The sequence below is a fragment of the Mauremys mutica genome, chromosome 8, assembly GCF_020497125.1.
Source record: "Mauremys mutica isolate MM-2020 ecotype Southern chromosome 8, ASM2049712v1, whole genome shotgun sequence".
In the NCBI taxonomy this organism is placed as follows: domain Eukaryota; kingdom Metazoa; phylum Chordata; order Testudines; family Geoemydidae; genus Mauremys; species Mauremys mutica.
Window position 1 is genome coordinate 14,650,644 of NC_059079.1, and position 15,328 is coordinate 14,665,971.

At 41.3% G+C, this 15,328-nt stretch overlaps 1 long non-coding RNA gene across 1 annotated transcript in view; it reads right to left on the reverse strand.

Moving 5' to 3' along the window:
* Window positions 1-225: 225 nt before the first annotated feature.
* The window catches only part of LOC123376446, a 79,273-nt gene continuing 64,170 nt past the window's right edge, over window positions 226-15,328 (reverse strand). The window contains exons 2-3 of the long non-coding RNA XR_006581791.1: window positions 2,125-2,208; window positions 226-328 (exon numbers count right to left, since the gene is read on the reverse strand). This is a non-coding gene — a long non-coding RNA (uncharacterized LOC123376446). The remainder of the gene's footprint in view (window positions 329-2,124; window positions 2,209-15,328) is intronic.

A 15,328-nucleotide genomic window follows, 5' to 3' on the forward strand; every position in this document is an offset into this window, starting at 1 on the left:
ATAATAAGGCAGACTCTGAGTTCCCACATTCCACCAATAGTTTATCTTCTCTATTGCTCCCCACCTTCCAAAACGAGCTACACTTTTTATAAGGAATGGCAAAAACAAGGTAAAAGCTCACACTCATTCACCCACCTTTAATCATACTTGCCAATTACAGAGATGTTTTTGTAATGTCAGTCAATTAACTAAATAGGATAGCCATGTATTTTTATGCAGCTCATCCTTCAGACTGTAGTGCATTACATTAGCTTATATGACATGACAGTGCAGACTCTTGGCAGGTGTTATTATGGTAGAAAAGGTTAGCAGAATAACTGGTCTGCATCTGAAAAATTAAAAAAAAGGCTATTACAAAAAATACTGTTGCTCATGGAGTAAGCTTAAATAATGAAAGTACGACTTGTAACACCAAGCTAAGAAAACCGTGGCAGGTCTGCAGTTCTTAATTTGTGCTAACCCCTTGACTCTAGCAGGTCTGCAGTATTTGACAGCAAATGTCAATGAATTTAGCATTAAATTCACATGCTAAACGCATTAGCATTATGCTATGCTAATGGGAGCATTCATGGTCCTGGCAAGCAAGTCAAATATTTCCTTTATTTGGATGTTTATTACTCCTGGGGTGGAAGCATTTCAACATTAATAATATTAAAAAAAAAATATGGTCCCTATTTAGTGAAAGTAAAATCACCTGCCTGGATTTAATTGTATTTCCCCCTTCTTTTCAATTGCCAACAAAGGTATGAAAGTTGACTATAATTAGAATCTTATCAGTGGCTCATTTATATGGGAGTTGCGAGTATGAAGATCTAATATTTTGTTGTATTATTCCTCAACTGTTTGATATAAAATTTAAGGATTTTATTAAATAGTAAATAAAAGCTACATAATAAAGGCAGCTTAGCCCTGTAGTGAATCTGACCCATATGTTCAGAGGTTTAGGAGGAAAGAGGAGCAGATATAGAAGGAATGGGTATTCAGAGGAAGTTAAGAAGGTAACAATTCTTCCTGCACTACATTACTGAAATAGGACATTAATATATACCCATGCTCTAGCCCAGTAAATATCCAGCAGAGGCAGTTATGCAGACACATGTAAAACCGCAATGTACATAACAGTACTAACATGTTTATGCTCTGTTACAATGCATAGACCTACATAGCGGTTATTCCCTAAAATTAACATGCCTAAAACAAATTCCATGTAAATTAAAGAAGCAGTTTCAGGTCAAATAATTGACCCTGGATGGCTTACAATTCCCTTTGCCAGTTCTTGCCATGCCTGAGCTTGCTAGAATAAATGTCTGAGCTAACAGGAACTTACTGCTACTGCCCCCAAAAGGTAAATATTATGCATGACCTGCACAGAGGCTGTGCTGTTATTATGTGGAATGTAGGGGTCACTGCATTAGAGCAATGGCTCCCCAGTTCTGCCTAACCGCTACATATCATATAGCATCTCTCTGTGGGTTTATTTGTCAATTTAAGTTGTTGATTAAAACATAGTATTACAAATACTTCAGTTCTGGGGTTCTGTTGTTGGTGTTTTTTAATTAGTGCAGTTAGTCATGTGTGTTAAACCTGGAGATCTTCGCAAGCCATAAACATGAGTCAGTCTAGTGATGTGGTGACCACAGAACAAGCACTCACATTCAAATCTGGCCTCTGATTGGATCCAGAGGAAAAGTTGCTTTTGGCACCTAAGCTGCATTTACAACTCTGGCAAATCAGGCAATTGTCTAAGGAAGCAAAATACATGGTGCATGAAAATGTCCTATTAGCAGGCTTGGAAGGATTAGATTTTTGTCGGCAAATGTTGGTAAACATCAATTTCACCATACACACAAAGTGACAAAAAATATTTCCATCAATAATAATCCAAATGTACAGGTAGGCAAAGTAAGAAAAATGTTGCTTGAGAATTTAGAGTTTGGTTGAAAGATATTTACTTTGAATATTTGGAGATGTGATGTTAATACCGTGTTTTAATAGTTATAAAACCATCATATTTTGACTCTCAATGTCTACCGCAACTGAAAATTTAAATCAATAGAAGAAAATACTTTAAAACATCAGTATTCTCCATCATAATTAAAAAACTAAAAATTCTGCCAAGCCTACCTGTAAATGACTGACATTTTCAAGCTTGCCCAGGGCAGCAGAAACCCTCCAGTTGGCACTTGATGTCACCACTCATGAATAGCCCTAAGAAAAAAGATTCACAGATCAGTTTTAAAAAAAGAAGATATACAAGTGACCTTACCTCCATCCCAATTACCGACATCGGTACAATGGTGACCTGGAATTAAAGAGTGGGTGAAAATCAATTGCTATTATTCATCAGTCTGAAAAATAAATAGAAAATGTGTATCTAAACCAAAATGGAAGGGGTTTTATATGAGAAGGGGAAGGAAGGGAATCACACTGTGATTTTCAGAACAAATTTCTTTTTGTTACTCACAGCTGACAAAGCATCACTACAACATGCTGCTTCTTTTTGGTTTCTACCTGGCAGACTGCATTCCAACCCCCGAGGTGCCTTAGCCTGGGAAATTCAGAGAGACGGCTTTGTGATAGAAAAAATAAATCAGCACCTGAAATTTCACAGATAAAAAAGCAGGGGGAAATATCTTCACTTGCCCCCTATTTCCTCTGTGCCTCCCCCCACACCACCTCCGCTCTCCTAGACACAGCCCACTGGCAATGCAGTACTTAACCCCTGCCCCTCACATTTCTACTCTCTGGCTTCAGCTACACTGCACGCCGGAGTCAGCAGCATGCAGTGCACGTGTAGCTATGTGCTGCAGTGAAAAGCAAGCTGCAGCCACACTGCAGTGCATAGCTACACCTGTCAATGAAGACGGACAGCAGGTAAAGGTTTCAGCATCTCCCCACAGCCAGAATCTTTCCTAGTGGCAGGGAAGCTTTCCAGCAGCAGGGAGCTGCTGGAGCCTTTTCCTACTGCTGGAATCCTTTTTTGAGATGGGGAAAAACTCTAGCAGTGGAGAGGCAGCAAGTCATTATGCTGCTAAAACAGCAGTGTAGACAGGCAGGCACAGCTTGGGTGAGTTGAGAGCCATGAACGGTACATACTCACATCCATACTTACACCCTTCAGGTATGTCTTTACTCACCTAAGCCCTGCTTCTCTAGCTATGCTGCTATTTATACCCACGCTAGGGGAGGACTACGTGGGTAAGCTCACTACATGGCAATAGAAGTGTAGACATACCCACTAATGTTGTATTCCAGGTGAAGCACGGGGATGGGAACATAATTCTGACATAGCACAGCACTGGCAGGAAAAGATTATGACAGGAAATATATGGGGATTTTTCCAAAATTTACCAGTTTTAGTTACTGGGCTTTTTCAGACTAATGCCCAGCTTAAAAGCATCCTTCATTCTTGACAGTGAATGGAGCGGTAGAGTCTGTCATTGTACTTATCCTCTCTCATTATAAAAACCGTCTCGAGCTGTAGGACCAGCACAATGACAGTAACCCCTCCTCATTAGCAGCTGGGAATTGCAATCTGCATAAAGCAGCTTTTTCAACATCTAAAACATATATACACTTAAATGACAAAGAGAGGCAAAAGATGGAGATGCTGTTTCAGGGAACCTTTATCAAAATTAATACAGTGGAAGGTGTGGGATGAAAAAGATCTCTTGCCAGTTCCATGCCATGGAAAAAAGAGTAAGTCCAGCAACTGCAATAGTCAGCATGCTATCAGGTAATTTGAATATAAAAGCAAGAGCCCTGTGGAAAGGAGTGTATGCTTCAGCGATAATCCCTGTATACTGCACTCCCTCAACTACACTTCTCACTTCCATTAGCAGGCACAGTGTTCCCCTTAAGCTTATCACTTCTCTGCTGGTGTGCCACCCTCCAAAAACTCCCACCGATTGCCTGCTAAGCTGTTTCTCTAATGACTCCAGCCACAGATTCACCTTTGCAAGTCAGTTGTTCTCGCAGGTCCTGGCTTCTCACTAGCAAAAGGTGCTCCCCTCTTCCCCCCAAGCAGGAAATAGGGGGCAGGAACTGTCACGAACTACTTTCCAAAGTTACTGCCATTAAGGTTAGTAGGAGTTCCTCTTTCCCCCTGCACCATGCTGAAGATTCACTTCAGAGCATTTCTCAACTTTATGAGAAGTGACTTTGTATTAGAGATGGTATTAAACTAAAACCCTGCATCTAAATCTTGGAAAAGTTTAGATCCAGAGCCAAGCTTTTGAGGCTAAGGACCATTCGTGCTTCCTCACAAATCATAGGTTTATCATTGCTCCTTTGATGAGACTAACAGGAGGCAGGGGTCTTGGCAGGCCAGTCAGTGTAGCGGTTGGAGTACCTGGCTTCCTGCCCACTTTGGTCATTGAGGTGCCTCAGTCTTTAAGGCAGGGTGGTAGGGGGAGCCAGGCCTTCCCACTCCACCAGGTCCCAGCCCAGGGCCCTGTGTAAGTCACCCTTGGAGAAGGGTCCACCCAGGAGGGAGTCTACATTCACTGCCCTGGGCTACTTCCTACTGTTGCCTCTTTAGTTTGGGGTGTAGCCTCTATGGTCCAAGCTCTTGTGGTGGCTTATCTTAGTTGTGCCCCTTCGTGGACCCTGTGTGGCATCCTGCTGTGGGCCCAGGTTCCTCCGGATGGGGCAGCTGTAAGTTTGGTGGGGTTGGAACCCCCATGAGCTCTGTGCTTTGATCACCTGGGTTCTTCTCAGGCTGGGTGCTCCTAGACCTCTTTCTCCATCTCCTTTGGACAGGAAGACACTGCTTGGTCCCTGGTGGCTGCCTCAGCTGGCAGACAAGTGATGCTTCCTTAAGGTACGGAGGCAGCTAACTTCTACCTCTTTGCCAGTCAGCCCAAAACTGAGCCAGGCACCCTCCTTTTCTCTTCCCCAAGGCCTGGCATTGGCTGCAGGTATAATGGGGAGGGGCTAGCTGGGCCCCAAAGGCTCTCCTTAACCTCTGTCACACTGGTGGGTGGTTCCTCTGCTTCACCTCAGAGACTAATATTTTTCATGAGAGACACAAGGTAGATGAGGTAAAAACTTTATTGTACCAGCTTCTGCTGGTGAAAGAGACATCTCTTATCTTGGGACCAACATGGCTACAATGCCACAGCAAATATTTGTCATGTTAGAGATGGACTCAGAAAGAAAGTGTTGCATCCACATATTCTTATGAAGCCAGGACTTTATGTGCTAATGACCAAATTTAGCCTGGAGTAATTGGGTGTAACTCTCAGAGTCTCTAGGCCAAACTCAATAACCGTATAAAATGATTACGTAAATTGCACATTGGGTGTAAGTGCCAAAGTAGTGTCATTTGCACTGATCTTCCACTAAGTGTGCATGCTAAATAATATAACTTATCTAGCAGTATGGAAGTGTACAAACAGAACAGGAAAAGCAGGACTGTGTAAGATAAAAAGTAGCCTCCCTCAATATCCACCACCACTGAAATGTGCATTGAACCATTCCACCATCTATAACACTCTGTGGTGCATAACTCTAAGGATGTTAGAAATATCTGGCCAGAAATTCAGCCTGTGTCTAAAAAGGGAAAGTGTCTGCTTATGCCAAGGCTGAACTTCAGTGTGTACTTGGCTTAGCTAGGTAGCACTAGTCAACACATACCAGTTGGCCTGCATCATTTGACTGAGCTAGTATCAGCCATTTTAGTGGTGGTGTTAAATTACTGGATCTGATGTCATCAGGTAGAGGCATCATGCAGAAAAACCGCTCACTCTCTCATGGAGACATGCACACAATGCATGTCATCCTGCTCTAAGAGCAATGTCAATATACAGCACCGCTACAATTGTTAAAGTAATGGATTTTCATTTTATTAGACTACTGTTAAGGGTAATGGAGCACTTCTGAGAAATGTCATCTTGAAATGTAATCGATTACCTTAATGGCAAAAGTAACATGAATTTCTTTGGACAATTACTGCCTGCCCCCGGCTCCCAGTCCAACCCCCAGCTCTTCCTTTGGTCTCTAAGGTCTGAGACTCCCACTGGAAAATATATCTGAATGTTTAGCCTCAATTAAAACTAGCTGTCTAGTGCACAACATTCGCTGCTGGCCTGCAGTTTCAGCAAGAAGCTATGCATTAACTTGTCAATTCAAAATGTAACTGCTTGGTGCACTGTGCTGTCTGCAAGGATGGTTTCAGAAAGCTTGGAAGCAAACATAGGCAATATCGTTATGAAAACCATAAGGTTCTGTTCAGTAAAGAAGCTATGCAGGTGTTCTGTGAATTTCTCATGGTTACAAGCTAAATTTGATTAGATCAATTCAACAATATTTGCATTTATAAAAATAGACCAAGAGGTATGCAGCAGGAAGAGGGAATTTAGGCAAACACATCCACACACACTAAAGCAAGTACAGGAAGGGAAAATAATGGGTGAGGCTCTATCAGAACTAATCTCACCTTCAGAGATGCATAGTCCTCCGCAAATAACCTGCAAGCTCTAAGTAATTGTGGATGCACCTGCATCTGGACCCAGGAAATGGTATGGCACCACAGAGATTACTTAGAGTAGACCTCATTAGCACTACAACTGTGCTAAATAAATGTTAATTAAGAGCATCTATGTTCTAAAACTTTGTTTGCTGAGTGGACAGGACACTGCTATTGTAGATCATCATGCCTAGGCTGTAACTTAACACTATTCTATAGCCATTCAAACTGACAACAGTTAGGCTGCTATAATGCAGAGACTGCTGCCTATCATGTTGACCAAATTGCTTCCTTGTACTAACCTGGTCAATCTGTCTGGATCCATATTTGGCTTTGCAAAATTCAGAGCCTCTCAGTGACTGCTGGCAGAGGGCTCACTGTTCTCTCACTCCTGTCAGGCCTGACATACACACTACAAACACATTGCTGTCATTAACTGTAAAGGGCACCATGTGAAGTATCAGAGGAAAGTTGATGACACACCAGTCATTAATATAATTACACACCATCTGTACATATATCATGCAAAAAGTAACATATGTGTCCTGGAAATATGGCCCTAAAATACGTTTTCGGGGCAGAGTTGATAAAGTCATTTGTCCTAGACAAAGGAATGTTGATTTGCATGTGTCTCTAATGTAAATTGAGCACGGTGATGCCAGAGACAGTGGGCAGTTCGTTTGCATCTGAGGTAAACACCAGTTATCAGGAGGCTGAGGAAACAGCACGGTGTCAACACACCAGAGGATACCCCGAAGTCTGAACCTCAGAGGATCATCTTAACTCTGGAGATGAAGACAATGAACTTTAGGGAACATACATAAAAGCAAAAGGACATCTTGTTAAAATCCATTACTGAAGGAACAAAGGTCGGGGCTCTTCACATCCCACGAATGGTGGAGGACCCAGCCATGTGGGGCTGTTGATGCTAAGTGGCAGGTGCAGTGAGAAAACTGCCTTAGTTAAGGATTGTAACCTGTGACGTGTTAGCCACCAGAAAGCGTAATTATATTTGTTTTATATGTAAACATTTTCTGTTTCTATTCTCTCTCTCCTTAGTATCACTTAAAGCTCTGCTCTTTGTTAATCAAAATTAATAAAATTATTCTTGTTTTATTATAAATCCATCTCCATGCTGCTACATTAACATGAGATGTGCGTCCTTAGGTTGGTGTGTATCCTGTCTCTTTGAAGACTGCTGACTTGGCATTTCTGTGGTCAGCCAGTGGCAGGGGCGAGGAGACACTTCTGGAAAGTTCGGGAACTGAAATACGCCAAGCGTTAACCTGCAAGGCAAAGTTAGAACGGGCAGCATGTTAAGGGGTTTGTTTGGCTGGCTAACAGACTGAGGTGGCAGGGAGCTGTCACACAGTGTAGCCCCAACAAATTCCTCTTTTGCTAAGGCAGAAGGTGACAAGGTGACGCAGTTCTGGATGTCCTATGAAAGTGTCAGTGTTGTACTTGGACTGTAAGCTGTTTGGGGTAGAGGCTGTGTTTTTAGAACTCCTAGCACAATGGGTTCCTGGTCTATGCGTGGGACTCCTAGCTGCTATGCTAATACAAATAGTATAAACAAAATACCAAGTTAGAACAGACATTCCTAACGATGTAAGAAAACTGTGCACTGGCACCGTTAGAACTGAAATGAAGATGGGTCCTCTGACATTGCCACAGTTTACCACTCCCTGTCATTAATCTCTGCTCCCCACATAAAGAGTCTGCCAGATCTACTCTGTGTGTTTGACTTACCACATGTATTAATTTGCAGAAAGAAAGTGATGCAGTGATTTTCATTTGACTGCCAATGCTATCTGTTGACATTTTAATGTAAAAGATCTTATTAAACAACAAGAGTTCACAAAACACTTTGAAGCAGGTGCAGGTGCTGTCCCACATGAATTATGTAACTCAGTGTGACAAGTCGAGCAAGCTGACAATTCACCAGTAATCTGCTTCCTTTCAGATAATGAAGCACCTTTTATTGGTCCACAGGGCATCAGTGACTGCTTCAAGAAATGGTCTAAAAGGCTTTATACATCTCAATGCAAATGTACAAGATAAGACCCAGACCTTTCCCCAAGAAGCAAATGTCCATCCAAAGTTGGCAGATCAGTGGGAGTGGGTGGGGAGGCTTGAATAGAATCCAATGAAATAATTACATAGTCAATTCTAAGATAAAGAGTCTAGGTTTGAATTTTCCTAGTTATCTTCATATTTTGTATAAGCATTTCCAACACCTAGTTTCTAATTGATTTTTCCAGGACATTTGATTAAGGAAGTTGGTAAGATATGAATAGTCTGCCACTTGCCTTTATACTTGCATGAAAAACAAAAGAAGCCAATGTGTTGGAAAAGTTATGTATCAATGTCTTAAACATGACCCACAGAAGGGAAAAAAAGGAGTGAGTTTGTGCCCCTTTTTTGTTTCTTTATACATCACAAAGAAGATCCAATTATTTTTTTCTTAGAAATATCCAGTTTTGCCTTAGCTTTTTTTGCTGGTTGACTCCTTTGAAGCCCGGAGTGGGAGGTTTCTCTGTCCTGAACTGAAGGGACAGTGATACTGAATCTATCAAAAAAATCTTTTCTCTTTATTGTTTTTGGACTTCTGAGTTATCTAATAGTTAACAAAAACAAAAGTTTTAAAGCTGTCTGACTAACAAGTGCTTCCCCTCACAATGGCTCAGTTTTCTCGTTGTTCTTGTGCTAATAATTTTTTTTTAAGAGAAAAGAGTAGATGCTACCTGAATTTCTAATGTAAACACTAAACAGGGAAAGACAGAGTTTCTTTGCACATCAGAAAGGACACCAGCACTTTTCCCTTTCGCAGAGAAACTTTAAGCAGTTCTACATTCCAGACCAGAAAACTAAATCAGTAAAAGAAGGGGTTAATTAAACCAGGGATCTAATCATTTGCTGCTCCCCATGAGGCACTCACCTAACGAGTTGTTAGTCCCAGAATTCAGTAATATAGGTTGTTCATCTGTTTTTCCATCTCTAGTTTAGAATTTTCCAAACATCGTAGAAGCTTATACATGCTATTAGTAGGCATGAAAGGGGTTTATTTGAGTGGCTGATGGAAACAGTCACTACAACGCTTACCCAGAGAAAATGCTACTCAGCATTCAGCTATTCAATTAAGTTATTTTGCTTTAAAGAAGGGTTTTTGTTGGATCTACAAACTTTTCAATCTCAAAATACTAAAAGAGTGGTGTGAAGTGGGGATTTGAGACTGATTTACAAAGGTCTGGTCCTCTTTCTTTTCTGTTTCCATGTCATTTGTGAGTCCCCCACTCAATTCCACTTCAAATTAGAGGTTCAAATGCATTCAGACAACTTTGTAAAAAAACTCAGGTGAAACTCCACTCCTCCTCCCAAACCCCATCCAGCCGCCATCTCAGATTCTCTTCCTCCCAACAGTAGCTGAGTGGCCCACAAAATTCAACCACCGCTCCCTTTAGTGTATCAGAGCAACTTGTTCATCATCAACATATCCTATAGCAGCGTCTGGCAACCCCAATCTAGATCAGGGCCCCGTTGTGCTAGGTGCTGTACACTCGCATGATAAAAGACAGTCCCCACCCACAGATTAAGTGACTGTCTCAAGGCCTCATCAGATGTTTGTGGCAGAGTTGAGAAATGAACTCTGCTCTCCTGAGTCTCAGTCCAGTGCCTTGACTACAATCTCTTTCCCCACACTGCCATCATAGGCATCTATATCTCCGTCATTCACTGGCAGCTTTCATCCTCACTCATTGGTGTTAGGCCTGAGGACTAAGGACCTTCAACCCCTCTGGCCTTTGTGGATAGAGGTAACCTCAGGCCACCTGGTCTCAGGGAGGCAGCATGAGCAAGTTGTGAGAACTCTCTTCTAGCATCCAACTCACTCTCCCTGCTCTAGAGGTGCAGCAGGCAGAGCAAGTGGAACAAATCAAAGCAGGCTGCAAACTGGCCGAAAAGCAAACATCTGAGTTGCACAGTGGTCCAACCCAGCTACGAAAGACAAGCAGCCTTTTATTTAAGCAGATTTTTAAATTGAACATATATGCTGTAACATTAGTGGAGTTCTCTACCTTGACAATAGCATCACCAAAAATCAGAATCTGGCCTTTGTTAGCCCCTTGGGTCACAACAATGTGATCTTCCAACCCTATATCTGGTAAATACTGAAAATGAACTGCTCTTAAACCAGTTTCCAACCCTAAATTCTTGAAACCTAAGCATCCCAGGTCCACCCAAGTCTGCTTGCAGCCCCAGCGTGCCTTCAGTGTTTTCAGAATCCAAACCAAGCAATGGTTACCATTACTGCATCCTTGTCTGCCATGCAACCAGCCTAATATTCTGACACCTACTGGAGTGACTAACAGACAAAGTTCACAGTGCACAGCTGAAGAGGTGGTGTTGCTAATTACTCTCAACCCTACTGAGCACTGGAGCAGCATTATGGAGATGCTCCATCAAAAATGTCCGTAAAGCAACTTTCTAAAGAATACTTAAAAATCGTCACAATTGCAATAATCACCATCTATCATCATAAAAGGAAACAGACTCCAGGCTCAAACTACCAATAGTCAAATCAACTCCTCAGGAGCACATTCATCATGCAGATAATAGACATTTACAGCAACATTTTGTGGCACTATACATTTTGCAGTTTGAACCATATAAAGCAATAAGAAATCAATAGTACAAATTACCCTCTCATCTTGATCTACCATCAAAACACATTCAACAATCCATTGAACTGCTTAACCCCTCTTCACTTTAGTAATGTTTTAATCTTATTTCTGTTCCAAATTATACATGTAAAATAAAATGTTCATTTACATCTATGATGCAGCAAAGAATCCTGTGGCACCTTATAGACTACGGCTACCCCTCTGATACTTTACATCTATGATGTGAATCCAAGAGAAAAGAGCACGTTACCTTACTATGGTTCTTCAGCAACAAAACTAAGTGATTACTTTGAATAATAAAGAAGGCATTTGTGGATTAATTTACGAATTAAATTATGAGGGAAGGGACTTTTTTTTGTTATGTTTGTACTGTGCCTAGCACAATGGGGCTGGATCTTCTAAGCACTACCACATTACAAATAATTGATAATAATAAGCAGCCTTCTTCCCAATCTGGATTTCAACTAACCCTGGAAATATATCTAGGGTGTCCATCTGGTGGTGCTTTACAAAGTATTTTGGTGTTTCTTTTCAAGAAAATTATGGCTTGTATTTTTAGAGGCAAGAATCAGATTTTATTTAGTTTAAAAACAAAACAAAAAACACATGGTACCCCTGCTTGCTTGGAGTGGCACTCTGTCCCCGCTCTAGTGGTGTCTAGGCAAGGTAGAGATTGATGTACTTGCTACAGACTTGGCAAAGAGATGTGTCTTAGCTGGGGCAGTAAAGACTCATTAGCTCCAGAGGTCCCAGGTTTAATCCCCGCTGTTGACGTCCCCTTTTGTGGGTCAGTGTTACAAGTAATGGCCTGTACTAGGAAGTCTCTGAAGCTCAGAGAGACACTTCCCTGCCCAGGGGGAGTATGTATCCATTGCCTGATCCAAGTGTCATTCTGTCTCCCTCTAGTGGTGGTCTATGCTAGCTAGAGATTGATGTGCCTGCTACATGGCTAAGAGACACGTCTTTTACCTCAGGCAGTACAGGCTCATACATTTAGCTGAAGAGGTCCCAGATTTGATCCTTGCTGCAGATGCCCCTGTGTGGGTCAGTGATTTTCAGTGGCACTCACACTGCCCAGGTCCTGGCCACCTGTCTGGGGGTAAGGGGGAGGCTCTGCATTTTAATTTATTTTAAATGAAGCTTCTTAAATATTTAAAAAACCTTATTTACTTTACATACAACAATAGTTTAGTTATATATTATAGACTTCTAGAAAAAGACCTTCAAACATGTTAAAATGTATTACTGGCACGCGAAACCTTAAATTAGAGTGAGTAAATGAAGACTCCGCACACCACTTCTGAAAGGTTGCCAACCCCTGCACTCATATTAAAGTTATATGAAAAACTGATCTTTTGTAAGACTATACCACCCAGCAGTGAGCTTCTAGCAAACATGACAGGTCTTTGAAGCTCACAAATGTTTTCTCGGACATTGTTCCATTTTTGGTATTTTTGAGATATAATTGTATTTAATGACTTTAGGCCTTCTCACAAATTTTTGTGTGTGTCATTAATCACATGCATGAATGCTTGTTGGATTGGACTTTTACAGTGAGTTTTGCCATTAGCTTCACTCGAGCAGGATCAAGTCTAGATTAAAGGTCTAGAAAATATGACCTATGAGGGAAAACTGAAAAACTGAAAAAAATTGGGTTGTTTAGTGTGGAGAAGAGAAGACTGCGGGGAGACATGGAGGGAGAAAAATTGTTCTTAATCTCTGAGGATAGGACAAGAAGCAATGAGCTTAAATTGCAGCAAGGGAGGTTTAGGTTGGACATTGGAAAAACTTCCTAACCATCAGGGTGGTTAAGCACTGGAATAAATTGCCTAGGGAGGTTGTGGAATCTCCATCACTGGAAATTTTTGAAAGCAGGTTAGACAAACACGTATCAGGGTGGTCTAGAAAATACTTAGTGCTGCCACAAGTGCAGGGGACTGGATTAGAATACCTCTTGAGGTCCTTTCCAGTCCTACGAGTCTATGAAATCCACATTGCCACAAGAGTGCCTATCTATCTAGGCTCTATACACTAACTATTAAAACTACAGCAATCCACATTAATGCTAACAGTCCTGCCCTTCAGAAAAAAAAAAAGTTACCTGAAGATCTCCAGATAACCAGAACAAAAGCAAAACAAAAAAGAATAAAATCAATGTTCAACCATAAACTTTAATGGACAAAACTTCTTTGGGCAGTGATCCAAAAACTACCATAATTGAACTTGGTTGCTAATGGACAACCGGTGGGAACACTTCATCCGTCAAGGCATTCAGCTGAGAACACCCAGCTGCAAACTTTAGAATGTGCAATCTAATAAAGCATACATTTTTAATGGTGAGAGTAATTAACCATTGGAACAATTTACAAAGGGTTACAGTGGATTCTCAATCACTGAACTTTCAAATCAAGAGAGGATGTTTTTTCAAAAAGATCTGCTCTGGGAATTATTTTGGGGAAGTTCCATGGCCTGTGTCATATACAAGGGTAGTCTAGTTTATCACAATGATTCTTTCTGGACTTAGAATCTATGAAATGTCTCCATTTCTGAAATCCAATCCTCCCACATCCAACCTACCAGCATCACTTTGGCCTTCAATGTCAGCCAGTTTCTGAGTGTCATGTAAAGAAGATGGTCTTGCACCTGTATGGATTCTTTGGGGCATTTTAAGATTTCCATTCTGAAGGAGACTTTTCCAAGATTCAGTACATGTAAATAGACTTTGTGTCACTTTCCCCTTTTGTCTCTCCTGTGTATATTCTCTAATGTACTTTGAAGTATCTCTTTAGATAAAAGTTTTCCCCCCATATTCACTGCATGTAAATGGACCACTGTGTAGATTCTCTGATGTTTTGAAGTATACTTCCCAAGGAAAGCTTTTCCCACATTTCTAACATATAAATACTGTCTGACTTTCTGGTGAGCAGCAATATTTATCTTGCATCTTTCCATTGTGGTTCCTCTGCTTCCTTTCAGTTTTATCCAACATTTTTATTAATGACTTTTGCACAAAAACTGGGTGTGTACTAATAAAATTTGCAGATGACACAAAGTTGGGAGGTATTGCCAATACAGAGGACCAGGATATCATAAAAGAAGATCTGGACAAACTTGAAAATTGGACTAATAGAAATGGGAATGAAATTTAATAGTGCAAAGTCATACATTTAGGCACTACCAACAAAATTTTTTGCTATACACTGGGGATTTATCAGTCGCAAGCAACATCGGAGCAGAAAGACCTGGGTGTATTGGCCCAAAAACTGGAAAAATGCACAGACGCATAGGAATGAGGTATAAGGAGCAAAGCACATCTGCCTCACCTCAGGCTGTAGCTGGAGATTTTTTCAAGCTCTCAAGATTATCTCAGCCACCTCGGGCTCTCTGCAGTGCAGTCAGGAAAGTGAAATTGAATTGTTCTGGTTAGAATTTGAATAAGCAAACTTAACTGAGAGTGACTCGAGTATTTCTTGATGCGATGGAGCCAGCAGAGATAATGACAACTTTCATCTGTTCCCTTTTAGTTCGGAAGAAGAACAAAGCATGTCTTGTCCATCACCTTCTTTCTCTTTATGGTTAGGATGCTTTGGAACCAGGCCTGTTCTTTCAGCATGTGCCCACAGGAAGTACTGTAGGTATTAAAACAAACCCAACTTTGAAATGGGTAAAGGGAAAACTTAATACAGTTTAAACAGTGTTTAATTAACCTGTGGAACTTGCTACCACAGAATAGTCCTGAGGGAATTGCATAGTGCTTCTATGTTTAAGAATAGCACCTGCAGATACACTAGCTGGAAGGACATTGCAACATACTGTCCATCTGCATGCTTTAGGGCACAAGCTGAGCACCAGCTGGGGGCAGGAAGAAATTTCCTACCCACCTTGGTTCTAAGCATTGCAGTTAGATGCATCAGCAGGGTTTTCTGCCTTCTTCATAGGCATTTAGTATTGACCAGTGACAATACTTCAGCAGTAATACAAGGAACCTATAGGCCTGTATCCTGTAAGACATTGACTTCAGCGGTTAACATAAGCCTGGAGGCTTCTGAACTCTGGCACAGATAAACAGCCGCAACAGTAACCCCAAAGTTTTGGGGAACTGGAAATAGAGTGCAAGGCAGAATTTTGTCCATAATGACATCAGCCAACCACAGAAACATGAGCTAACACTAGCTTTTGG